This window comes from Crinia signifera, chromosome 9, assembly GCF_055691185.1.
Source record: "Crinia signifera chromosome 9, ASM5569118v1, whole genome shotgun sequence".
In the NCBI taxonomy this organism is placed as follows: domain Eukaryota; kingdom Metazoa; phylum Chordata; class Amphibia; order Anura; family Myobatrachidae; genus Crinia; species Crinia signifera.
Window position 1 is genome coordinate 20771888 of NC_139225.1, and position 26700 is coordinate 20798587.

General features: G+C 46.8%; 1 protein-coding gene across 3 annotated transcripts in view; it reads right to left on the reverse strand.

Moving 5' to 3' along the window:
- SLC38A5 (solute carrier family 38 member 5) overlaps positions 1-20391 on the reverse strand; it is a 44631-nt gene extending 24240 nt beyond the window's left edge. For 2 of the 3 annotated variants that reach the window (XM_083161367.1, XM_083161366.1), the window contains exon 1: positions 20166-20391. The gene's annotated coding sequence lies outside the window, so the exon portion shown is untranslated. Of the gene's footprint in view, positions 1-1496; positions 1655-20165 lie in introns of those variants that run through there. The other variant, XM_083161365.1, reaches the window with a different exon arrangement.
- Between the last annotated feature and the right edge of the window lie 6309 nt (positions 20392-26700).

Genomic DNA, 26700 nt, shown 5'->3' on the forward strand with positions numbered 1-26700 from the left:
TTAACGGTGAACCATAAAACAGTCAAAAGGTCGACATGAGTTTTTCACATTTCTTATGTCCCGAATGTCGACGTAGTCAACATGGACACAGTCAAAGTGTACTGCGTCCCCTCGCCAGGCTCGCTGCTCTTGCCACACTATCCTATGCTCCTTCCATGCCCTAGTGGATGGTAGGGCATTAAATGCCGCCTGTTGGCACGTCGGCTTTTGACTGTCAACCTTCCCATTGTCGACCTGATGCTTGTGTCGATCTTACATCCCTGCGACCTATTTTATGTGTCGACCTTCAGCGGTGGACCCAATGCATGTCGACCTAATGACTGTGTCGCAATCCTGACCGAATATTTGTAGTTGCAATAGTTGAAATGAGAATTTCCAACATATTCCCGACGCAGGCATCGGCAGAACGCACAACTTCCCCGATAGCCGTGTGATGTTTGTCCCCGGTATCTCGTTATTGGGAAAACATTTCCAGTACACCCCCATGTGGCTCTGTGTGTGTCTCTGTACTATTGTGAGCCTTTACTCCCCCACTATGGCAGCGGAAGGAACCTGTCACATTTACACCGTTGTTCTCCATTCATGGCGCTTCCGTGTTTTGCTTTGGCCACGTTTTCAAACAGACAAAAAAAAACAACAAGTTGTGCGAGATCCAGTGCAGCATTTCCCCTGCAGAGGGGACATTACAGGGTGCGATCCAACCCCTACTAGCCATTCATCCTAAACTTTAACTCTTGCTTTACCGCAGTCCTAACAGCGGGGTACACCTCCTGTGGCTCCCCAGCTGTTGGCGATCTATCAAGGTCAGCATGCCTTTGTATTTCTATAGCAGCTAGATGTGACACGGGAGGTTTATAGGGAACATCGGTGTCAGTGATCAAAGTAAGTTAGCGGATAAAAACTGTAAATAATCGGTTTTCCGTCCCGGCACATTCTTGATTATTTTATTTATAAGGCGCCACAAGGTTCTGTAGCGCCGTACAAGGAGGTAAACCTGACAGCATCGTATACGATCCCAGATTTGTCGGTGTACGATAAATCGAGAGCCATGACGATCTCTAGATCCGATGCACACGGGACTGCACAAGTCACATGATAAGGCACTTTTCAGGTGATTTATCGGCCCGATGGGACATATCGTACCACCTATGGGCACCTTTACAGTATATAAAGTCACATAAGATACAATAATGACAGTGAACATGTGGAAGAGATGTTTCCCTAAACTGCAACAGTGTAAAAAGAAAATAAAGTATCTCCTTGTATGTGTGATCAGACCTCCCACCAAGGATACCTCCCTGTATTAAAGAAGCAGGGACCCCAGTAACTCCTGAGCCCCCCTCCCCATTATGAAGTGGGAGGGGCCCCTGCACTTGAAGTTGCAGCTCGTCTGATGCAAGAGCCACATGGAGTTGCATCAAGACTCCATTTGGAAAGTCCCAATTTCTGGCAGTCCCCCTCCCTGCAGGGTCCTCCCCAGTCACTCCCCAACTCACCAGCACAGGCTCGGGGAAGGGGTGCTCCACTCTGCACTCTGGGGGGGACTCCGCTGGCTGATTCTGGCAGCCTTCAGTAATCCACAGGACAGAGGGTGAGTGCTGTCACCCTGTACTCACAGACAGCCAGCAAGCAGAGAGGGCCCACCCTGCCCAATCACAGGGCCTGTGACACACTGAGAGCCGGGCCCTCCCCAAACCTTCCCCTCCCCTCCCAGTACAGGCTGTCCTGCTCACACACACTCTGCTAGTGTTACACTGGAAGCCCTGCCAGGAGGGAAGCATGTGTGCCCTGCGTGCTGGGTGGTGGCACGGAGGAGAGATGCCACACTGCACGCCTCCACCCAGCAGCCCGGAGCCTGCAGCCATGCATTATAATGATCATGGGGAGATGTACTAAGCCATGGAAAGAGATAAAGTACAGACAATCAGCTCCTAGCTGCTGTGTAACATTTATCCGTGAGATTTAGCTATTTAGAACTCCTCTCAACAAATGGGGCTTCAGACAATACCTTCCCAACTGTCGCTTGTGTGAAAAGTGACTGTTGGGAGCACTCTTTGTCATACATACTTATCAACGTGCTTTAGCTATTTAAAATTAATTCAGCTCATGGGTTTGAAAAATCCCAGTGGGGGTTATTCTAGTTCACTCCTTCTGGCAAATTCCTTCTCAAATGGACAAAACCATGTGCACTGCAGGTGGGGTAGATGTTACTTGTGCAGAGAGAGAGTTAGATTTGGGTGGGGTTTTACCTCAAAGTGAGATCTATATTGCAGTGTAAAAATAAAGCAGTTAGTATTTTCCTTGCACAGAAACAAAATAACTCACCAAATCTAATTCTCTGCACATGTTACATCTGCCCCACCTGCAGTGCACATGGTTTTGTCCATTTGAGAAGGAGTTTGTCAGAAGGAGTGAACCAGAATAAGGCCCAGTAGCTGATTGGCTGGTACTTTATCTCTCTACGGTTTATCAGGTCTAGTAAATCGACCCTCCAGAAACGCCTCCGATGCTGATGTAGCACGTGGTAATGTACAAATAAAACATCCTAAAAGGACATCTTAATATCAATCACTCTATTGAATCCAATTAGGCTACAAGATAAGATAAGATAACAGTTTATTGCCATTGTTACACAATATAAAAATTGGAAAACAACGAAATTACATCTAGGACACAGAAAGAAACAATTAACAATCTTGGCTAAAATCGGTAATTGCCATGGGGAAGAAGCTATTTCTCATTCGCGTAGTTTTAAGGCCCCCATACACTATGCGATATGGGAAAGATTTTACCCGATTCGGATGAATCGGGCAGTGAAATCGGCCCAAATCGCACTTGTAGACATCCCCTCCGATCCGATGCGCGGTCCCGTGCGCATCGGATCGTGGTCGGGAGGTTGGACGGGCTGCACATAAGGTTTGCCAAATCTTATGTGCAGCCCAGCCCCGGAGCCGTGCGGGGGATGACAGCGGGCGGAGGATGCCGGCTATAGAGAGCCAAGCATATGGCGCCGGGCTGCATATGGCGCCGGGCTGGAGGAAGCTGTGTTGCGGTGGGGTGACAGCGGGAGGCGAGCAGGGAGAACTTGATGACATGACGCTGGCTGCCAGGCAGCGCTGCAGCGGCGGGAGCCGGGAGAAACAGATAACTTAAAAAAAAAAACGCCCATAGAGATGATGATTAGCAAGCCATTGATTGGCTGAGACCTCTCTCAGCCAATCAGCGATTGCCTGAGAGAGGTCTCAGCCAATCAATGGCTTGCTAGTCATCTAGACAAGTCAGACTAATGTATGGGGGCCTCTAGACTTAGGACTTCTTAGCCTTTTTTTATGGTAAAAAAAGAAAAGATATCATTATAACGATGGTAACAATCATGCGTAATACTATCTCTTTTCCGTCGGCAGTTTTTAACAAAGATTTCCTCAACAGAGGTCAGATCACAGCCAATAATGGTCGCTGCATTCCGAATGACCCTATCCAATTTCTAAAGCCCCGTACACAAGGGGGAGATATATTGCTCAGTTTCTCCTTTTCATCAGCGTCCAGAGATGGTCGCTGATGAAAGGGAACCTCTGCCGGCGGTGCCGCAGAGGTAATCAGCTTAATAACGTGAAATAATTACCTTCGATATATTCAGTCACCTCTGGTTTACCTTACCTTTACTGATCTGATCAGGAGAATACAAGAATAATAAACAACACAGGTTCATCATTGCAAGTATTCTATCGTTTATTTGCACGGACACATATTTGTACAGTAACAAAAGCATGGACCTCCCTTCAGGGGTAGGTCTTACAGGAAATTCATACATATTCATTATGACCCTCCTCAATGGGGTTGGGCTTCAACCAGAATATTGGTTCGGACGTGATCTGCGTAGCAGGCGTAAGCACGTTTGTCATCCATTTTGTATCACTAAGGTGGGATTTAAGCTATCTTGTGACATCTTAATGCTGAGTTGTCTGGAAATTTCCAATAACATGTTTACTGGCTCAAAGGAAACCAGTCTTAAGGGTTCTATTCTGCTTTCTCAAACCACGAGGCCATAGCATCTGGACACAGTTCCTCTTCCATACAGTTTGTGGTCGGCCATTTCCTTTGAGCTCTCAGCTAGACACTTCCCCTAAGCTCAATTTCACAACCTTAGCTAAACACCAGTTACAAGGGTCAAAAAACGTTTTCTAAAGTAAATGATATTTAAACATATTGATTAATAAACATATATTGAAGTATAAGGGGGGTTAATAACGCTATCATTCCCCCATTTTGTAAATGATATCACAATCAATTTAATAATCCTTTACAATCACCAATATATATATTATGGATATGAATATGCAGAAAGCTGTATATATGCTATTGGAAGAAAGCTCACACTGGTCGGACATCTTACAATACAAACTACCTATAATATGCAAAGTATCAGTCTAATCGGATGGTTCTAGTGGATATTTTCCTGAAGCCATCTGCACTTCTTGCGTCCAGCTTCGGAGGTTTTTTTACCATTTTCGCACATCCATCGGAACAGACTGATTTTCTGCTTTCTGTACCCTTGCAGTGTGAGTTCCTTGAACCTGGCTGAAGTTACAGCAGACTGACATCTTTTCTGACAGACAGAAAAAGCACACATTAGTATTCTGAAGGCAATATAAGCAAATATACCTAATCCTATAATTTTCAGGGCGAACATGAGAATTCCTATAACCCATCCACTGATTCCTGAGAACCATGTTGCTGGATTAAGCTAAATTAACCATCCTGAATTCCCTTTAATAATCTGCTTCTTCAAATCCTTGGCTCTAGCTGTGTTCCTCTATAGCAGGGCTCCTCAAACTATCTTTCTCTGGGATCCCATCAGGAAATAAAAATGACTGGACCCCACCAAGTTACTGCAGAAGGTCATAACATCACATGTGTAGTCAGCAGACAGCACATGCATGGCAGCATTTGTGGAGGCACAGAGTGATTGGAGGAGTCTAGAATAACAGACAATTCAACAGATGTTCCAGACTCCCTGAATCACTGACTGAGATTAGAAAAATAATCAGCCTGATGGGCAGCAATAGGGAGTTATGACCCCATGCTGAGAAAGTCGGGACCCACTTTTTTAGAACCGCTGCTCTATAGTATCTTCAATTTACATCAGACTGGTAATTATAACATGCTCTTGGTACAGCCAAACACATATCTGTTTTTTAGCTGCACAGTACCATCTGAATATTTACAAATAATTTTGATCTGTGGCACTGACATAAAAATAATCCTTTTTGGTCATTCTGCTTATCAGAATGTCTACCTAGTCTATTAGCTAGTGAGGAGTTACAAAGATACCCAGTGATGCTAATATTTATCAACTCTATAGTAGTTAATGGGACTCCTAACCAACGCTTGGATCCCATGCCTTGAAAAAGATAGCTAGTCTATCGAAACCGGTTGGCCAGAAGGGGACCAGCGCAGTGGATTCCATCCAAAGGGAAGGAGAACTTATCAGGGCCTGTTTTGTTTAACCACCCATGCTATTTTAGTCTGCAATTCTTTGTAGACCATCATATTTGTCTTTTCTTATGCATAATAATAATACATTTGGATAGTGAATTTGGACCTCATACTGAGGATCCGGAGTGCCTATGGTGACTTCACTGTCCCTCCCTATGCGCTATTTTCTGACAATATTCCTTTTAATTGATAATAATTATCGTTTAAACAGTATATCACTATTGTTGGGTATAATTTGTTTCCTTTTTTGGTACCCCATGTGGGAGGACTGTTTGGACCCGAAAGACCATTTGATTTAGAGTTTCAGCACTCAGAAACATACCAAGGTCCTTTTCTGTGGTAATGCATGGATCTTGACTTAAAAGGGGAAAGTGAACAGACCCAGCAATCTCTTAATTTTAATTTTTGCTACTTGGTAATGGGCCTGTACTATTTGAGTCAGCCCATGTCTGAGGCTTCTCTGCTTTATCAGAAACGTAATCAGGTATCTTCATTATCATTACCATAAACCATATTACTGTCACTTATCGTAGCTGCTAGGCACAAAATACAGCCTCAGTCCCTTATCAGGTTTGGGCCTTAATAACATTTTAGCAAACTGCATCGTTGAATTTAACTTTCAGCTTTTGAGCTTTGCAGATGTTGGAGTAGTCAGTTTGGACTTGTAGTTCAGGCATATACTGCAGTTCTGTGCTCTTTGGTACTGTAACTGCTTCTTTCTTTCTGTGGACTTGTCATTGCAGCTTGCTTTGCTTCAGCATCTGCTAGATTGCTTTCTTTGGTCTGGTTCCCTGTGTGTGCTTGTATCTTTATGATAGTTACTTTGTATGACTTCATCAATGCTTGGAAAAGTTTTTTTATGAGGTCAGCGTGCTGTATCTGTTTTCTTGTAACTGTTTTAAAAGTCTCTGCTTTTCTAGATTAGCCGTAGCCCATCGTCACTCCCAGCTGTATCTGGAATCTGTATAAAGGTTTGCTGTTGTGTTCTTCGCATGTTTCAATGCTTTAGTGAGGGCCACAAGTTCTGCTGCTTATGCTGACAGCTGTACTGGTAAGGCTCTAGAAATCACCACCTCACTCTCTGTGGTGACATCATAGTCAGTGTAGGGTGTGCCATCTTCATAATATCTGGACCCATCAATATACAGTTCATAATGAGCATTGGGTATGGGGGTGTCATGGACGTATGGGAATGTCTGAGTCTCTTGTTTCATCAAAGCAAGTCAATCATGGGAAAAATTTATGACATGAATATTCGCTTCTCACCTCCACCTTCTTCCGAATCTACTTCCATTCTCTGGGCTGCTGTAGATAAAGGTGTGCTTGTAGAAGGTGCTTGTTCCAATATTCTCCCTCATTTTGAACATTTGATGTTTACACGAGAATTGTTGGCGGGTTAAGATGCATCTCTTTATTGTCGCATTGGTTGCACTCAATATGGAACTTCATACTTGGTGAGTCTGGCTGCTGATAGGTGCTTAGTTCTGGCTTATTGCAGAATTTCAGTTACCACATGTGGTACTTGTATAGTCAGTTCATGATTGAGAACAATGTCTTTTAATACAGCCGCAGGTGCTTCTTGGATAATATTTTCAGGCTTGAGCAAGAGGTCTTTGTTTTGTCCCATGTAGCTGCGTAAGGACTCCCAGTGCGTGTTCCTTTTCCTTATGACAGTAGAGGAAAAAGGATTTTGAATAGTCTGTAAATCCTAGAGCCAGTGAAGAAGCTATGGCTGCCTTTAGTTGCTGAATCACTTGAGACATTTCTTCATCTGATGGGCATGGACTTCTTTGTAGCATCGTACAAGGTTTGCATATAAACGGATGCAAGAGGGATCCAGTCCCTGCAGGCCTAGGAATGACCTTATTTGTTTAACAGTCTTTGGTACCTTGGCTTGCAGTATGAGCTTATACCTCTCTTCTGTCAGGTATCTGATGCCTTGGGAAATGCAGTGGCCCAAGAATATGACTTTGTGTTTGCAGAGCTGTAATTTTGTCTTTCGATGCCCTGCAGTCTTGCTCTTCCTGGAACTTGAGTAGGGACACTGTTTCCTTATGGCATTTTGGCTTGAGTTGTTGTGCTTAACAGAAGGTCATCATCACAAGCTGGGTGTCTTCTGTGTAGAGGGGTCTCCAAGCCTGGAGAACCAGTGACATGCAGTTAATTATGTACAACAGTATTGTTTGCTAACAGTTCTTGTGAGTCTTTGATGATAAGCATAGAGCAGAGTGCATTGGCCAATCATTCACCGTAAACCAGGCCCCTGATGGTGGGATCTGATCCAGCAAGGTGTGTCGATTTTAGGCACAATGGGACAGTTTATTAGCAGTCTTTCAATGACTTCTCTTGTACCAGTCTGTATTGAACTTCACCAGAACCGGTGACATCATATTTCTGGACAGAACCGGTGAATTGCTGTGGAGATCTGCACTGCACAAGGACACCAGACCACAGGAAGGCTTGGACTTATTTGCTGATGGCTGCTGGCTGCTGTTTGTTCTGTGGTGAGTGGACATTGCAGTTGCATGCTGACATCCAATATTCATTCTTTTTCTTTCCTTCCAAATCGGGCAGCATGGTATCAGCAAAGTCTGCAGTAAAAAAACTAAAAGAGCACAAACACAGCAACTTCTATTTCTGGCATATAGTTTTTTTATACTATTTGGCTTTTATTTCATGCCTGTCTTTGATGCTTGCATAAATTGCAGAATATCAGCTCCTAATAGGTTAACACAACATGTTGTGACATGATGTCACATGATGTGAGGAATTAAACTTTGTATGGGCTTTCATTTATCATTGATAGGTTAAGGGGTTGGCTTACTCTTCTGGAGTAGGAGTGTCTGTCCGCCCACCCAAGTACCCCTCAATGTACTTCCTCATTTTGAACATTTTGCTACTTCTATTTCACACACAGACATTACACATAATTGTATTACTAAGAGACTGTAGTTTCTGCCCTGTGTGAAGATCAACATGGAGTACTGCGTCTTCATACCTTCCCACGAGGTTAGTCAAGATGTTCTTTTTCCTTAAATATCTATCTGTGCTAAAACATTAACTTTTGGGTTTATTTGATGATCAACTATAAGGTCTGTCCCTAAAGTTGAACAACATTTTATACGGGTGCTCTGTTCTAATACATATTTCCTCTTTTCTATATTTTTTTCCAACTTCCTCTAAATCTTTAAAAATCTGGAATTACACTTAATATTACATATGAACAAATTTAATTCAGGGCATAAAGCCGTGGTTCCCAAAACTGTGTGCCTAGGCACCCTGGGGTGCCTCAGGACACTTGCAGGGGTGCCTTGGGTTGGTGGACCAGGATCAATTCATATTAGTTATGTGCAATGTAACAGGCAAAACAGTGCTGGTGGCTGCTAATTATAATATATGTAGACAAACAGGAGCAAATCCTGTCCCTCACCAGATAACTGTGACACATAAACACAATGTACATAATGTTATATATTTTCTGAATAAGAAACATTTGGCCTAGGGGTGCCTTGAAAACATTTTTATGCTAACAATCTATAGTTAGCAGCATTTGTCATTATAGTGTTATACTGTACCATTTTAAATGGTCTGCTTCTGACAATTTGCTCTAAATCTATTCAACAAAAATCTACACATACATATATATATATATATATATACATATACATACACATAACAATAGCTTATTATAACTAAATTCTAGAGGACTTAACAATATTAAGCATTTCATTCAGGTCTTGGAATTAGTTCCCCTTTTTTATTTTGTGTCACAGGAAGCATCTGGACTGTGAAATACATCTCTGTCTTTTGTATGTGGTATGAGTTCTGATTGCGCTACACTGAGTAATATTGTGCTCTGGTGGGTTAATTTATCACAATACTGTAAGTACATCTTTACTTGTTGTGATATTGTAAGTCTCAAATATCCATATAATCCTGTAACTGTGACTAGCAACCATCTGTAATTAGGAATTTCTGACATTCCTGATTTTATTTTATTTTTTCTCCCGACCTTCGATGCAACGATTTCTAAAAGGAACGTTCCATATTCTCACTCCCGGTCACCTGATGTTGAACCACTCGTTCAAGGGTGAGGCTTATACACCTGTGGTGTGACGGGATATGTCTGTGTGCAAGGAAGTAAAACTGTGTATCGCTAGCTAGGATTTGTTATGGATCGGTCTAAGGCTGCTGTATGAAAAACAACAAACCTTATTCCACCATCTCAATCTATCTCTATGAATGAGACCTTGACCAATAGTACCTGTGAAAGTGCTATTATTTTGCACAAATTCTGTCTCTAAATGGCAACCAACCATAATAACAAAATCTACTACTTTGTGTTCATTAGTGACCTGAACAGTTAACTGAATTTATACTGGCTCTTTAATGCCAGCCGTTATTTTTGTACATTTACAATCTGAACAAGGTGTGACATGGAACAATGTGACGATGTGAATTTGCAAGTCTCCTTTCTTTATTTACTATTAAAAAACCTCATAATAATTTCAAAAACCTCTGTTTCAAATATGACAACTCAATACTAGGACAGTTTGTCTGATCACATCATTTTGTACATTAACTGTAGTTTTAAAATCTGTTGGTCTTGTTACCGCAATTGTGATTCTCTATAATAATCTTTTATCTTATAACATAGGACTATACTATTTTTACACTTTACACAAGTTCCACATAGTGACATAGGTCATAGAGACGACTATTCCATAAGAGCTGTGCCCTAATTGGTCCAATATAACACTGTGTACACACAGCACAATTTAGCATGACATTTTAGATGACACTGAACCTTATTCACCTTAATATTTATCAGACAGTCAGACAACACAAAACATTTTTACAGATTTACTTTACCGAAGTGATACCACAGGGTGTAATCTTTCATGCTGGTTCCATGAAGGTAACCATAGTGGTCTATCATTCATTCAACATTTACTTTAGACAGAACAGTATAAGAAACATTTCTACTGTCACAAAAAACTATTTCTAAATACAATGCATTGTTAAATGTGTGAACTGAATATTTCGGGTTACTAAAAATGGCTTAAAAAGGGTGACATAAATGTATAATTTGTTCTATATAAACGTGGCTAGACTGATGCACAGAGAGGGTCTGACTAAGCAACAGTGATCGTAAAGCAACCAATCTTCTGTTTGCTTACCCGGGGTTGTCAGAGTCTCCCTGCGATATCCAGCATAGAACTGAGACCATTAGATGTCTCCCCCTTTTGTTTGCCATCCCGGACGAGCCCCCATATAATAACGTGAAATAATTACCTTCGATATATTCAGTCACCTCTGGTTTACCTTACCTTTACTGATCTGATCAGGAGAATACAAGAATAATAAACAACACAGGTTCATCATTGCAAGTATTCTATCGTTTATTTGCACGGACACATATTTGTACAGTAACAAAAGCATGGACCTCCCTTCAGGGGTAGGTCTTACAGGAAATTCATACATATTCATTATGACCCTCCTCAATGGGGTTGGGCTTCAACCAGAATATTGGTTCGGACGTGATCTGCGTAGCAGGCGTAAGCACGTTTGTCATCCATTTTGTATCACTAAGGTGGGATTTAAGCTATCTTGTGACATCTTAATGCTGAGTTGTCTGGAAATTTCCAATAACATGTTTACTGGCTCAAAGGAAACCAGTCTTAAGGGTTCTATTCTGCTTTCTCAAACCACGAGGCCATAGCATCTGGACACAGTTCCTCTTCCATACAGTTTGTGGTCGGCCATTTCCTTTGAGCTCTCAGCTAGACACTTCCCCTAAGCTCAATTTCACAACCTTAGCTAAACACCAGTTACAAGGGTCAAAAAACGTTTTCTAAAGTAAATGATATTTAAACATATTGATTAATAAACATATATTGAAGTATAAGGGGGGTTAATAACGCTATCAAGCTGGTGGCAGGAGCAAGCTCCTGCCACCAGTGATTAGAATGGGGCTGAAAACGGGAGCGCGCGCCCGGCGATTTATCCCCGGGGCACACTCCCATCACTGGCAATATGGTCACCTGCGACCATATTTCCAGCGATTTCAGCCCCTATTGCCCCCATGTGTACACAGCTTTAGGTCTTTTTTTGTGCTATTTCCAAACCACACCACAATGCAATATGATATGATGCTTTCAATTACACCCTTGTAAAACCTAATCAACTTTTCCTGAGAAAATTTAGCCGCTTTGAGCTTTCCCAGAAAAAAAAAAAAAATCCATGACACCGGAGAAAAAGGGCCGGATTCACACCCGTCCGCTAGGCTGCGCACATTTGCAGCCTAGCAAGTAGGAAAAACGCCCCCAAAGAACGGGACAGAAGTCATTTGATGGTCACCATCGAATGATTCTCCACTGTTCGCAAAGAGAAGTCAGCCTGGACTGACTTATCACGCTTCCCAACGAATTCGGAGCAGGTACTGGCGTCATGTGACATCAGCAGGGGTAGGCACGCCTGCGTTTGCAGGGGGTTCCCCTGCTGCTGCCACCTGCCCGCCCCCATCCTGGAGCAAACCCCTCGGTGAGGGTGAAACTCGCAGAAGGCGTTCGCTTTGGGGCTTTGCACATGTGCATCATCGCGCATACGTACGTGGCCGGGGGAACAAATTTGGCCTGCTACAAGTGGATCTGAATCACCCCCAAAGTACCATCCAATCAGCTCCAAACTGCCATGTAACAGGCTGTGTTTGAAATATGTCATTTAGGAGCTGATTGGTCGGTACTTTATCTCTCTCCAGTCTATGATAAATATTCCTAAATTTACTAAAAATAAAGAGGGGATGTTGCCCAGAGCAACGTATCCTTTTCTAGGATGCAATAGAGAAATGATAGACAGAACTGATTGGTTGCTATGGGCAACATCACCTATTTAAATTTTTAGTCTAATCCGGAGCACGTCAGTGCATACGGGGCCCTAGGCTGGAGCCTGGGCTGTCCAATGGATGATGGCGTGCTGATTGTTGACTGTGGATTATATGACAGGTGATGAGGCATTGGGGGGTTTACTGTATGACAGGTGCTGAGACATTGGCTGGATATATAACAGGTGATGAGACATTGGGGGGTTTACTGTATGACAGGTGATGAGACATTGGCTGGATATATAACAGGTGATGAGACATTGGGGGGTTTACTGTATGACAGGTGATGAGACATTGGCTGGATATATAACAGGTGATGAGACATTGGGTGGTTTACTGTATGACAGGTGATGAGACATTGGCTGGATATATAACATGTGATGAGGCATTGGGGGGAGTATAACAGGAGATGAGGCATCGGGTGTATATAACAGGAGATGAGGGGGGTGCAACAGGACATAAAATGAGGCATGTGGCTAGAATACTGACCACGAATGAGGAAAAAGGTCTCAGGTAAGAAGTGGAGGAGGCCTGGAAATGTAGCTGCCAGGAGACATCATCGGACAGAAATGAAGGGACGAGGTAGTCCTCTCTGTAACACCATGCCTATTCCCAGTAAGTCCTTTGTACAATTAGTGGGATGACGAACCTGCCAGCATTGTATGACAAGACACAGTCCCCAGTCCACCAGGCCATAACCCAACCCACCATTCCATACCCCAACCCACCAGGCCATACACCAACCCATTAGGCCATATCCCAGCCTGCCAGGCCATACCCCAACCCACCAGGCCATACCCCAACCTGCCAGGCCATACCCCAACCCATTAGGCCATATCCCAGCCTGCCAGGCCATACCCCAACCTGCCAGGCCATACCCCAACCCATCAGGCCATATCCCAGCCCGTCAGACCATACCCCAAGCCATTAGGCCATATCACAGCCTGCCAGAACATATACCAGGCCATACCCCAACCCATCAGATCATAAACCAGACCGCAAGGCCATACCCAATCCACCAGGCCATACCCCAATCCACCTGGCCATACCCCAACCCACCAGACCATACCCCAACCCATCAACCATACACCAACTCACCAGGCCATACCCCAACCCATCAACCATACCCCAACCATTCAGGCCATACTCAACCTGCCAGATCATACCCCAATCCGCCAGGCCATACCCCAACCAGCCCATCACACATCTTCTGAGAAATCAGGACGGCATTTGGGACAATGGGCAGGTTAGGGGATATAACCCTCCAGCCTGCGTATAGGATGGTGCTCAGTAGGTGGGGTGGGGTTATTATTAGCGTGGGTGGGGGGGGGATCAGCCTAGGATCTGTGGACCCTGGCTCTATAGCCATGTTACTGGTAGTGTAGGTAACACATCTCTAATGCACAGTCCTTTACAGGTCCCTCATATAGGAACACAGGGCCTAATTCAGTATGGATCGGTAATCAACAAATTTACAAATCGAGTGATTAGCTAATGACTGCGCATGCGTTCCATATACATTGTGCATGTGCGAGGGCGATTAGCGAAACAAAATATGTATAGATCGTAGATGCAATCCCCACGCAATTTAACGGACAGGAAGCCGGCATTTGGGCGTGGCAACCGCCGGACTATTTCTGGGTGTGTCAGAAAAGACACAGACGTGCCCGGGCGTTTTAAGGTTGGGTCGGCGGCATCACCTTTGATAAAGCTACAGCCAGCGGCGTAGCTTTGTTTGGGGTGCCCCCCCACCGTTAATGGGGGGCGCCACCCCGTCCATGCCCCCTCCCCCCATTGCCGCATGCTTACCTGTCCGCACGTCCCGGCTCCCCTCCTGGCTTCAATCAATTCTATGCAGACGGACCACGATAAAATGGCCGCCCCCATACCGCAGACAGTCTGCTTTATGGGGCGGCCATTTTATCGTGGTCCGTCTCCATAGCATTGATTGAAGCCAGGAGGGGAGCCGGGACGCGCGGACAGGTAAGCATGCAGGGGATGGGGGGCGGGGGGATTACTATAGCACCGCAGCCCCCACCCCCGGCGCCCCCATATGCACAGCGCCCCCCCCGCAACCGCGGGGGCTGTGGTGCTATAGTTACGCCACTGGCTACAGCCAGTAGTGAAACGCGTCAGTTGTTTCCTCAATCCTGGACTTGTCTTCTGGCTCTTGGACTGCCACTTTGCCATTCGGGTCTACTCGATCACTGCCCAAAAGTGTGGAGACCAAAAAACGGACTCACAGCGGTCCCTGACTTACTATTTGCCATTTGGATGCCCCTGGGTTAAACCCCACAGATGTAATTTACCATTATCAAAAAATTACCCAAACAAGGACTACCACCTTTCACCTTGCTGTCCCACTGTGCTTCCTCCAGCAGCTCCAGGGGGCACCGCACCACCAGGGAGGACCTATGGGATATTTGGGATCTAACATCTGGACCCTTGCACAGATACCTCCAGCGGCACCACATCAGGAGACTGTATGAATAGAGAGGACCTGTGATATCTTCCTTATTTCATAAATATCTATGAACAGTGACCCATCACCTAGTTTCTTGGTAATGTGCACATACCTCATATTACCTTCATTGAGCCAGTGACACTCTGCACTGTAATTATATTCAGGAGTGAGCATTTCAATCAGCTTTTATTTTTAATTGTATGTGATATATAAGTATATTAATGTGTGTTTTTTACATAAATAATATTATAATTCAACTGTACTTGTGTCATTCGGGATACGGTCATATTGTCTACAGCATTTAGGTCTACAAGCATTAGGTCTACACCACTAGGTCGACCTGCATTTAGGTCAACATGACTGAAGGTCGACATAACTTAGGTCGACAGGGTCATTAGGTCGACTTTTATAAGGTCGACAGGGTCATTAGGTCGACATTGGGAAGGTCGACAGGCAAAAGGTCTACATGGGGGCATTTGACTGTTTTATGAGTCGACATGTGCCGACAGGCGGTATTTCATGCCCTACCATCCACTAGGGCGTGGTGGGAGAATAAAATAGTGGGGCAGATGTATCATAGCAGCGCTTATCGCGCCGCTATGATACTTCCTGCTTCGCCTCAATAGCGAGGCGAAGCAGGAAGGGACATCGACAAGATGTATTAACATCTTGTCTGCCGAAGCGGGGGAGCGTTAACTCCCCCCTCCGGCGATGTCCCTTTCTGGAGATAGCGCATCAGTTAATACTGATGCGCTATCTCCTGTCCCCCGGCCGGCCGCACTGGGCATGCGCGGGATCTCGCTGTTCACGCGAGATCCCCAGCGCAGCCCACAGCTGACAGCAGGGACAGCGCTGTCCCTGCTGTTTAGATAGGGCTTCGCCAGCCTGATGCTGGCGAAGCCAAAACCGGCTTCGTGCGGAACGGTCAGCGATGCTGACCGTTCATACATTCGGCCTGCTATCATTTTGATAGCAGCGCCAATATGGACAGGGGCGCATAGCGCCCCTGTCCATTACCGCACGCTGGCTTCTTCATACATGGGGGAGAAGCGGTATCAGTGCACATAACGTGCGCTGATACCCTTCTCCCCCATATCGACGGATCATACATCTGCCCCAGTGTGCCGAGTGCAGCGAGCCATGCAAGGGGACGCGGTGCTATGTTGACTCTGTCGACGCTTAAAAAAAAAAAAAAAAAAAAACATGTCGATTTTTTCACTGTCGACCTAATGACCCTGTCGACCTTATACATGTCGACCTAATGACCCTGTCAATCTAACACCTGTCGACCTAACACCTGTCATCCAAATGTCCCTGTCGACCTAACCCATGTCGACCTTCAGTCAGGTCGACCTAAATGCAAGTCGACCTAATGGTGTAGACCTAATGCTTTTAGACCTAAATGCAGTCTGACGAATGATCCCATTCCGGGTCATTCATTGTAGTAAAAGCGCTGCTCTCCTTGCTCTCCTCTCCAGATTAACGATCCACGCTGAATTAGGCTTATAGCCAGGTCTTGTTCACATGCAGGGCGGGTTCTGCTTGTGTCATGAGACTAGCGTCAGTAAATTGGGATACTACAAGGAACCGACTGTAGTAGGGACCTTGTCCTACACGATCCCATCTAGTGTGCTCTGACATCATGTGGAGCATAAGGGAGCCAGTATGTGAGTTCTGCTTACTCACATCCCTGGGCCTAATCCAGGCCTCCACAGTCTGCGTTCTCCTGTTGCTGTGAAGCTAATGCCCCTTTCAGACCGTTCTTTTTACCCGTTATTTTACCGTTTTTTTTACCGTTTTAAAACGGTAATTTGTGCAGTCTGAAAGGTGCAGAGTGATTTACCGGTTCTATTGAACTGGTATAAAGGGTCCTACCCGTCTCAGACCCGTTTTTTATTTCATCCACTGTTTTCTATGGGTTAAAACGGGTTCAATGTTGTAAAGGAATAAAAACTGCTCTTAAATACCGTTTAAAGATATGCAGTGTGAAAGGGGTTTTAGCTGGCAGACCAGTTTTTAGAAACGTTTTAAAATACCTGGTCAAAGCCAATTTTGCGGTCTGAAAGCACCATTACAGTCCCAGAAGCAGCCTCCAGCAGCTGGATCACCCCATGCTGCCTGCACCGGCGGCAAACTCCTCAATATTCAGTGCCACGGTCCCCCACCAAAAAACAATGGCCGTTGTTACCTGTAACTGTGGAGCGCCGAAATGATAGTGTTAAAATCTCAGTTTGTCAGGACAATTGAGTGATAAGAGTTGTACTGAACAGCAGATTCTTGAATCTCTAAGAATTCACATTGGGTATACAGCTAGCATCGATGGTGGGAAACCAACTGGTTATATGCCGTCAGTGTCAAAAGTATTTATCATCGACCATAGCTAGACCATCGATGGGCTTGAAACAATGATGCTTGGTAGCCATCTCTAATCTAAACTGCAGCATAAGAATAAAGATGCTCAGAACTTTTAGACTACATGCAAAAACAGTCACTATTTACCCTGTATGCAAAAAATAATAATAATATACAGTATTTGCCTCCTGGTTTTGCTCTGTTTTGTAATACTCCAACCTCAGAATGATAATGAACCATAGAGGAGGGATTATGGCCACGCTGTTTTCATGCTCTTATATAAGATGGGTAAATGGGTTGTTTGGGGGGAGGGATAGCAGAATTGGGTTTAAGTGATGCTGGGCATGATTCAGGAATGGGTTATTTCATGCTCCCATGATGCATGGGAAAGGGTTAATGCATCCTAGTAGACGAGGTACTAAGAAATACAACAAAGGGTTGCCCTGTTGCCCATCACTGCATAATTACCTCCTTATGATCATTGCTGAGCAACTCACTAGTTCACTCTTAGAGGCAAATTCCTTCTTAGCTGGACAAAACCATGTGCACTGCAGGTGGGGCAGATGTAACGTGCAGAGAGAGTTAGATTTGGGTGGGGTTTTTCTTCAAAGTGAGATCTATATTGCAGTGTAAAAATAAAGCAGTCAGTATCTACCCTGCACAGAAACAAAATAACTCACCCAAAAGCTAACTCTCTCTACACAGGTTACATCTCCCCCCCTGCAGTGCACATGGTTTTGTCCAGCTAGGAAGGAATTTGCCTCTAAGAGTGAACTAGAATAAGGCCCTACGTGAGTTGCTCAGCAATGGCCATAAGGAGGTAATTATGCAGTGATGGGGAACAGGGCAGGAAATGGGTTAATGACGGCTGGGGAAAGGTGATAACCTGGCAGGCTTCATGTCAGAGCAGGGGTTAATAACACGGAATTGAATGAGGTCTTTTTTAATGAATCCTTTGGGCCGTTCATTCCCTGAAATACACAGATATTAATAGAGCGGGGCTAGAGAAAAGGTCAGGGCGTAATATTCACCCCGTGTGTTTCGCTCTGTAATATGATGGGATAATACTGAACGTTATTTTAAGATGGGCAGATGAACGCAGAGTGTGTGTGTGTGTGAGTGTGTGTGTGTGTGTATATTACACTCGACTGTGCTCTCATCTGTGAACGTTCAAACACTGGAAGAGGATTGTAGCTTCCAGGTAACTACCAGGAGCCATCCCTGTACTGATAGCGCACAGCAACTGTACACCGATGGCGCACAGCGACTGCACACTGATAATACACAGCGACAGCACACTGATAATACACAGCAACTGCACACTGATGGCGCACAGTGACTGCACAGCAATGGCGCACAGCGACAGCACACTGATAATGCACAGCAACTATCCACTGATAACGCACATCGACTGTACCTTGATGGCGTACAGCAACTGCACACTGATAATGCACAGCGACAGCACACTGATAATGCACAGCGACTGCACACTGATAATGCACAGCGACTGCACACTAAGAATGCACAGCGACAGCACACTGATAATGCACAGCGACTATACATTGATAACGCACAGCGACTATACACTGATGGCGTACAGCAACTGCACACTGATAATGCACAGCGACAGCACACTGATAATGCACAGCAACAGCACACTGATAATGCACAGCAACTATACATTGATAACGCACAGCGACTATACACTGATGCCGCACAGCAACTGCGCACTGATAATGGATAGCGACTGCACAATGATAATACACAGCGACTGCACACTAATGGCGCACAGCAACTGCACACTGATAATACACAGCAACTGTATACTGGTAATACACAGCGACAGCACACTGATAATACACAGCGAATAATGCACAGCGACAGCACACTGATAATTCACAGCGACTGTACACTAATGACACACAGCGACTATACACTGATAATGCACAGCGACTGTACACTGATAATGCACAGCAACTGTACACTGATGGCACATAGCGACTGTACACTGATGGCACATAGCGACTGTACTCTGATGGCGCACATCGATATTTCCTGCACCAATATCTCTGGCCTGGCACAGATGCCCGCTGACAATAATCTCCTTTGTGAAAACAAGCATGAGAAAATCATAATTTTACATCATGCACACAGACCCTTATTCTGGTTCACTCGCAAATTCCTTCTCAAATGGACAAAACCATGTGCACTGCAGGTGGGGCAGATGTAACATATGCAGAGAGAGTTAGATTTTGGTGTGGTTTTACTTCAAAGTGAGCTCTATATTGCAGTGTAAAAATAAAGCATAAAGTACTTTCCCTGCACAGAAACAAAATGACACCCACACCTAATTCTCTCTGCACATGTTACATCTGACCCCCCCCCCCCCCTTCAGTGCACATGGTTTTGTCCATTTGAAAAGGAATTTGCCTTTGCGAGTGAACCAGAATAAGGGCCACAGTGGTGGTGTCATCGTGAACGCTTGGGCCCAATGATTTTAGCCACCAACACCCAAACTGCACTGCACTGCAGGAGGGGCAGATGTTACTTGTGCAGAGAGAATTAGATTTGGGTGGGGTTTTACTTCAAAGTGAGATCTATATTGCAGTGTAAAAATAAAGCAGCCAGTATTTACCCTGCACAGAAACACAATAACTCACCCAAATCTAATTCTCTCTGCACATGTTACATCTGCCCCACCTGCAGTGCACATGGTTTTGTCCATTTGAAAAGGAATTTGCCTTTGCGAATGAACTAGAATAAGGGCCACAGTGGAGGTGTCATCGTGAACGCTTGGGCTCAATTTTACATCGGCCCCAATGATTTTAGCCACCAACACCCAAACTGCACCCTCAGTTAGTATATGAAGTAATCAACCTGTGGTAGTTCAGCTGCTGTGGAACTGCAAATCCCAGCACGGCATGGCAGCCAGAGTCTCTTAGGATAGGCTGACAACTAGCATTGGCTTACCTGGATGTGCTGCTGTAATAATCCCCCGGGAAAGGCAGAAGCTTGGAGACTGAGGACGCAGCGTCAGACCCTGATAGGACATCCGGAGGAACAGATCCTAATACAGGTATCCCACCAGCGCTGGTCTCTCACATGGGGACACAATCCCAGACTGTGTGCTGTGGAAGCTGTGGGGTGGTGCACAGGAATGTGCTGGGACCTTGTGATGATAACAGCAGCCCAGTTCGACCTGTTACTCCACTTGGCAGTATTATATAGTATTACAGCAGGACCACCAGCACCCCTCCTCCTTCCTTAATGACTGCATACCCAATCAGCACCACTTGCAGTCTCTGTGGGATTCAGCAACTATCTATGTACAATGCCATGGGGGGTATTTACTAAAAGTAGATTTCCTAATCACAAATTTACTACGTTTCAATTTGCATGGAAGTCACGCTTATAATAGTGGCAAATCACCATCGGTACAAACATCGTCGTAGTAACATTGGTATCAATGGAAATCGCAAATTTACTGAGAATCGTCTTAAATGTGCACCAAAATGGCATTAAAATCGCACTGCTAGTCACAAAATGAATGCACTGGGGTTTTATGAGCGTGGTGACATGTGCAAATCATTCCATCAGATGCCCAAAAGAATGGCAAAAAATTCCTACTGGCCCGCACACCTCTGTCATTAGTAGCCACAGACTGCTGTCACACAAGGACAGCACTGTGACCCACTGTCAGACAGTGATGGACCCTCTCTCTCTCCCTTGTCAATCTCCGTCTCTACCCCTCCCCATCTCTTACTGTCTCACTCTTTCTCCCCCGTGTCTCTTTGTCCCCTGACTACTTCTCCCGTCCTCTCCCCTGCTCAGCATTACTACCCCTATCCTTCCTCATGACTACTACTCTCACCTTCACCTCCCACAACTACTCCAATCCAAGCCCAACAGTCAGATACTGCCCATCCTACCTAGTCTTCATTGTAGCACCCTAACTAGGGCAGAACTACAATCTGTTTCCCTTAAAACTCACAGTATGCCCTCCTCACCTATTAGGTTTTCCCATCTACATGAGACCTTGCACCATTCCCAAAAAGGGGTGTGGTATAACACACAGACAGTTGGGATTCCGACAGTCATTAGCCCGATGTGGGAATCCCGACTGCCAGGACTCAGACAGTAGGGGGGGGGTGCAACAAAGCCCCTTGTGGGCTCGCTGCACTCACCTTGCTGCGAGCACAGTGGCTCGCTGCGCTCGCCACCTATTTTATTCTCCCTCTTGGACCCCCATGAACAGGGGCGGATTGGGGAATAAAAGTGGCCCTGGAAAATATCTGGAAGGGGCCTCATATGGGCGGTAGCAAATCATTAATGGGCGGAGCCAGCCAGGTTCGCACCCATGCCCGGCGCCCCCCCCCCCTTTCTCCGCCCCCCCCCCCCGCATGCTGCCGTGGGTGCGTGCACCCGGCGAACCGAAAGTTTGCCGTGGGTGCATGCACCCTACATCTGCACAGAAACGCAACATTCGTCCTCCGTGCATTCAAACAATGCACCCAGTTACCGACAGTAGCAGCGCAACTTATACTGTAACCATTTGCCAACAGGCATAAGTGCCGATTCTGTGGGTGCTCAAGGGCCCGAGCACCCACAAAAAATTATGAGCACCCACGGGCCCGTAACCTCCCAAGTCCCACTGCCAGGCCACATTTACTTGCTGATTTGCGTCCGCTGCACCCGTACCGCGAAACCTGCTGCCTGGGATACGCGAGGCAGTATGCCAGGAGAAGCGTGTTGTAAGCAGGTCCCTTTCCTTAACCGTGACCCAGCAACTGGCGCATGTGCACTTGCGCATACAAGACGATGCCTGGCACCATTAGCAGCGTCTGCCTGGCACCATCACAAAGTTGCTGCTCTGGTGAGTAATAACTGCTGGGCAGAGTGCAGTGTGTGTGCTGCCTAACATGTGTTCTTTTTCTATTCACACTGCCCTTTTTGTGTGCTTATGGTGGGCGGTATTAGTCACTATTATGTGTTGTGTGTATACAGTGTGCAATATTAGCTATTGCTTAAATTGTGATTCTCTGTTCATTTCAGCATATTGCAGGGCCACCCCCCCCCCTCCCCAAATGACATGCCCCTTTTCATGAGGCCACACCTCCTTGAACACCCTCCAGCAAAAAAATAAATCGGCACCCCTGCCAACAGTTGTATCGCTGCTTATACGTAAAGCCCACAACAGTTTCTGACAGTAGTAGCACAACTTATACATAACCCCCACACCAGCTACCGACAGTAGTATCGCTGCTTATACATAACGCCCATACAAGTTGCCGACAGGAGTAGCGCAACTTATACGTAACCCCCACACCAGCTGCCGACAGGAGTAGCGCTGCTTATACGTAACCCCCACACCAGCTGCCGACAGGAATAGCGCTGCTTACACGTAACACCCACACCAGCTGCCGACAGTAGTATCGCTGCTTATACGTAACCCCCACACCAGCTGCCGACAGGAGTAGCGCTGCTTACACGTAACACCCACACCAGCTGCCGACAGTAGTATCGCTGCTTATACATAACGCCCATACAAGTTGCCGACAGGAGTAGCGCAACTTATACGTAACCCCCACACCAGTTGCCGACAGGAGTAGTGCTGCTTATGCGTAATGCCCACACCAATTGCCGACAGGAGCAGCGCTGCTTATACGTAACCTCCACACCAGTTGCCGACAGTAGTATCGCTGCTTATTCGCAACCCCCACACCAGTTGCCGACAGTAGTAGCGATGCTTATACGTAAACCCCACACCAGCTGCCGACAGGAGTAGCGCTGCTTATGCGTAATGCCCACACTAATTGCCGACAGGAGTAGCGCTGCTTATACGTAACCTCCACACCAGTTGCACACAGTAGTAGCGCTGCTTACACGCAACACCCACACCAGCTGCCGACAGGAGTAGCACAAATTATACGTAACCCCCACACCAGTTGCCGACAGTAGTAGCGCTGCTTATACGCAACCCCCACACCAGTTGCCGACAGAAGTATCTCTGCTCATGCGTAACGCCCACATCAATTGCTGACAGGAGTAGCGCTGCTTATACGTAACCCCCACACCAGCTGCCGACAGGAGTATCTCTGCTTATGCGTAACGCCCACACCAGCTGCCGACAGGAGTAGCGCTGCTTATACGTAACCCTCACACCAGTTGCTGACAGTAGTAGCGCTGCTTATGCGTAACACCCACACCAATTGCCGACAGGAGTAGCGCTGCTTATACGTAACCCCACACCAGCTGCCGACAGGAGTATCGCTGCTTATGCGTAACCCCCACACCAGTTGCCGACAGGAGTAGCGCTGCTTATGTGTAACGCCCACACCAGTTGCCGACAGTAGTAATGCTGCTTATGCGTAACGCCCACACCAATTGCCGACAGGAGTAGCGCTGCTTATGCATAATGCCCACACCAATTCCGACAGGAGTAGCGCTGCTTATACATAACCCCCACACCAGTTGCCGACAGGAGTAGCACAAATTATACGTAACCCCCACACCAGTTGCCGACAGTAGTAGCGCTGCTTATACGTAACCCCCACACCAGCTGCCGACAGGAGTATCGCTGCTTATGCGTAACGCCCACACCAATTGCCGACAGGAGTAGCGCTGCTTATATGTAACCCCCACACCAGCTGCCGACAGGAGTATCTCTGCTTATGCGTAACGCCCACACCAGCTGCCGACAGGAGTAGGGCTGCTTATACGTAACCCTCACACCAGTTGCTGACAGTAGTAGCGCTGCTTATGCATAACACCCACACCAATTGCCGACAGGAGTAGCGCTGCTTATACGTAACCCCACACCAGCTGCCGACAGGAGTAGCGCTGCTTATGTGTAACGCCCACACCAGTTGCCGACAGGAGTAGAGCTGCTTATGCATATTGCCCACACCAATTCCGACAGGAGTAGCGCTGCTTATACATAACCCCCACACCAGTTGCCGACAGGAGTAGCGCTGCTTATGCGTAACGCCCACACCAGCTGCCGACAGGAGTAGCGCTGCTTATGTGTAACGCCCACACCAGTTGCCGACAGGAGTAGAGCTGCTTATGCATATTGCCCACACCAATTCCGACAGGAGTAGCGCTGCTTATACATAACCCCCACACCAGTTGCCGACAGGAGTAGCGCTGCTTATGCGTAACGCCCACAACAATTGCCGACAGTAGTAGCGCTGCTTATACGTAACCCCCACACCAGCTGCCGACAGGAGTATCTCTGCTTATGCATAACGCCCACACCAGCTGCCGACAGGAGTAGCGCTGCTTATACGTAACCCCCACACCAGTTGCTGACAGTAGTAGCGCTGCTTATGCGTAACACCCACACCAATTGCCGACAGGAGTAGCGCTGCTTATACGTAACCCCACACCAGCTGCCGACAGGAGTATCGCTGCTTATGCGTAACCCCCACACCAGTTGCCAACAGGAGTAGCGCTGCTTATGTGTAACGCCCACACCAGTTGCCGACAGTAGTAGTGCTGCTTATGCGTAACGCCCACACCAATTGCCGACAGGAGTAGCGCTGCTTATGCATAATGCCCACACCAATTCCGACAGGAGTAGCGCTGCTTATACATAACCCCCACACCAGTTGCCGACAGGAGTAGCACAAATTATACGTAACCCCCACACCAGTTGCCGACAGTAGTAGCGCTGCTTATACGTAACCCCCACACCAGCTGCCGACAGGAGTATCGCTGCTTATGCGTAACGCCCACACCAATTGCCGACAGGAGTAGCGCTGCTTATACGTAACCCCCACACCAGCTGCCGACAGGAGTATCTCTGCTTATGCGTAACGCCCACACCAGCTGCCGACAGGAGTAGCGCTGCTTATACGTAACCCTCACACCAGTTGCTGACAGTAGTAGCGCTGCTTATGCATAACACCCAAACCAATTGCCGACAGGAGTAGCGCTGCTTATACGTAACCCCACACCAGCTGCCGACAGGAGTAGCGTTGCTTATGTGTAACGCCCACACCAGTTGCCGACAGTAGTAGTGCTGCTTATGCGTAACGCCCACACCAATTGCCGACAGGAGTAGCGCTGCTTATGCATAATGCCCACACCAATTCCGACAGGAGTAGCGCTGCTTATACATAACCCCCACACAGGGCTGGATTTGTGCCTAGGCCTGTGAGGCACCGGCCTCAGGGCGGCACCAATTAAGGGCGGCAGGCAGGCTGACATTCTGTTAAATGGCACAGCGGGTGGGCAGTGGCGAGTGACGAGCCACTGCCCACCACTCTGCCATGCATTACATCACCGCTTAGTGGCTGGATCCGACGGTCCCCCTGCGTGTCCGAAAATGGCTCATTGCTGCCGGCTCCCGCCCATTGGCTACTCCACACACACAGTCTATTGGCTGCTGTGTATCCAGCAGCTGAGCTGAGTGGCACGCAGATCCTTCCTGCGCTCAGTCAGTCACAGTGTGTGAGCCGGAGAGAGACTGACGGAGACACTGTGCTAATCACTGTACTAATAAGTGCCTTGCTCCGGGTCCTCCGTACAGTGAGCAATCCAGAGTGCTTAAAAAAATATTAAGGTGGGCTACAGTTAAATTTTTATGAAATATATAAATAACAATATATATACATTTATGGATACATTAAAATAGGTGGAGGGGGGGGGGGGGCAAAAAATGTTGTGCCTAGGGGCGGCCTGGCCCCTAAATTCGCCCCTGCCCCCACACCAGTTGTCGACAGGAGTAGCGCTGCTTATGCGTAACGCCCACACCAGCTGCCGACAGGAGTAGCGCTGCTTATACGTAACCCCCACACCAGTTGCCGACAGTAGTAGCGCTGCTTATGCGTAACGCCCACAACAATTGCCGACAGTAGTAGCGCTGCTTATACGTAACCCCCACACCAGCTGCCGACAGGAGTAGCACTGCTTATGCATAATGCCCACACCAGTTCCCGACAGGAGTAGCGGTGCTGATTTATAACGCCCACACCAGTTGCTGACGGTAATAGCGTGGCTGCCTGTACATATGCCGACACCAGTTGCTGACAGTAGTAGTGCTTCCTGTACATATGCCCACACCAGTTGCTGACGGTAGTAGCGTGGCTGCCTGTACATATGCCCACACCAGTTGGCGTCACTATTAGTGCTACCTATACATATGCCCACACCAGTTCCTGGCGGTAGTAGCGCTGCCTGTACAAATGCCGACACCAGTTGCTGACACACCAGTAGCTGACAGCAGTAGAGCTTCCTGTACATATGCAGACACCAGTTGCATTACAGTCACGTTACTCACCTAGTTCAGGTGGCAGGCAGCTCATTCTCTCCTGTTGCTTTTTCTCCATCAGTCAGTCTTGCTCCCTTATAGCCCCGTGTAGCCCCGCCCCCTCCGTCTTAGCCCCGCCCCTTTCTGTCCCGGCCGCGGCTCCCCTCATAGTCTGACTAGGGGGCGGGAGGGGTGAGTGCGCTGCTCAGGACGGGAGGGGGTGCGCTGCTCGGGGCGGGAGGAGTGCGCTTC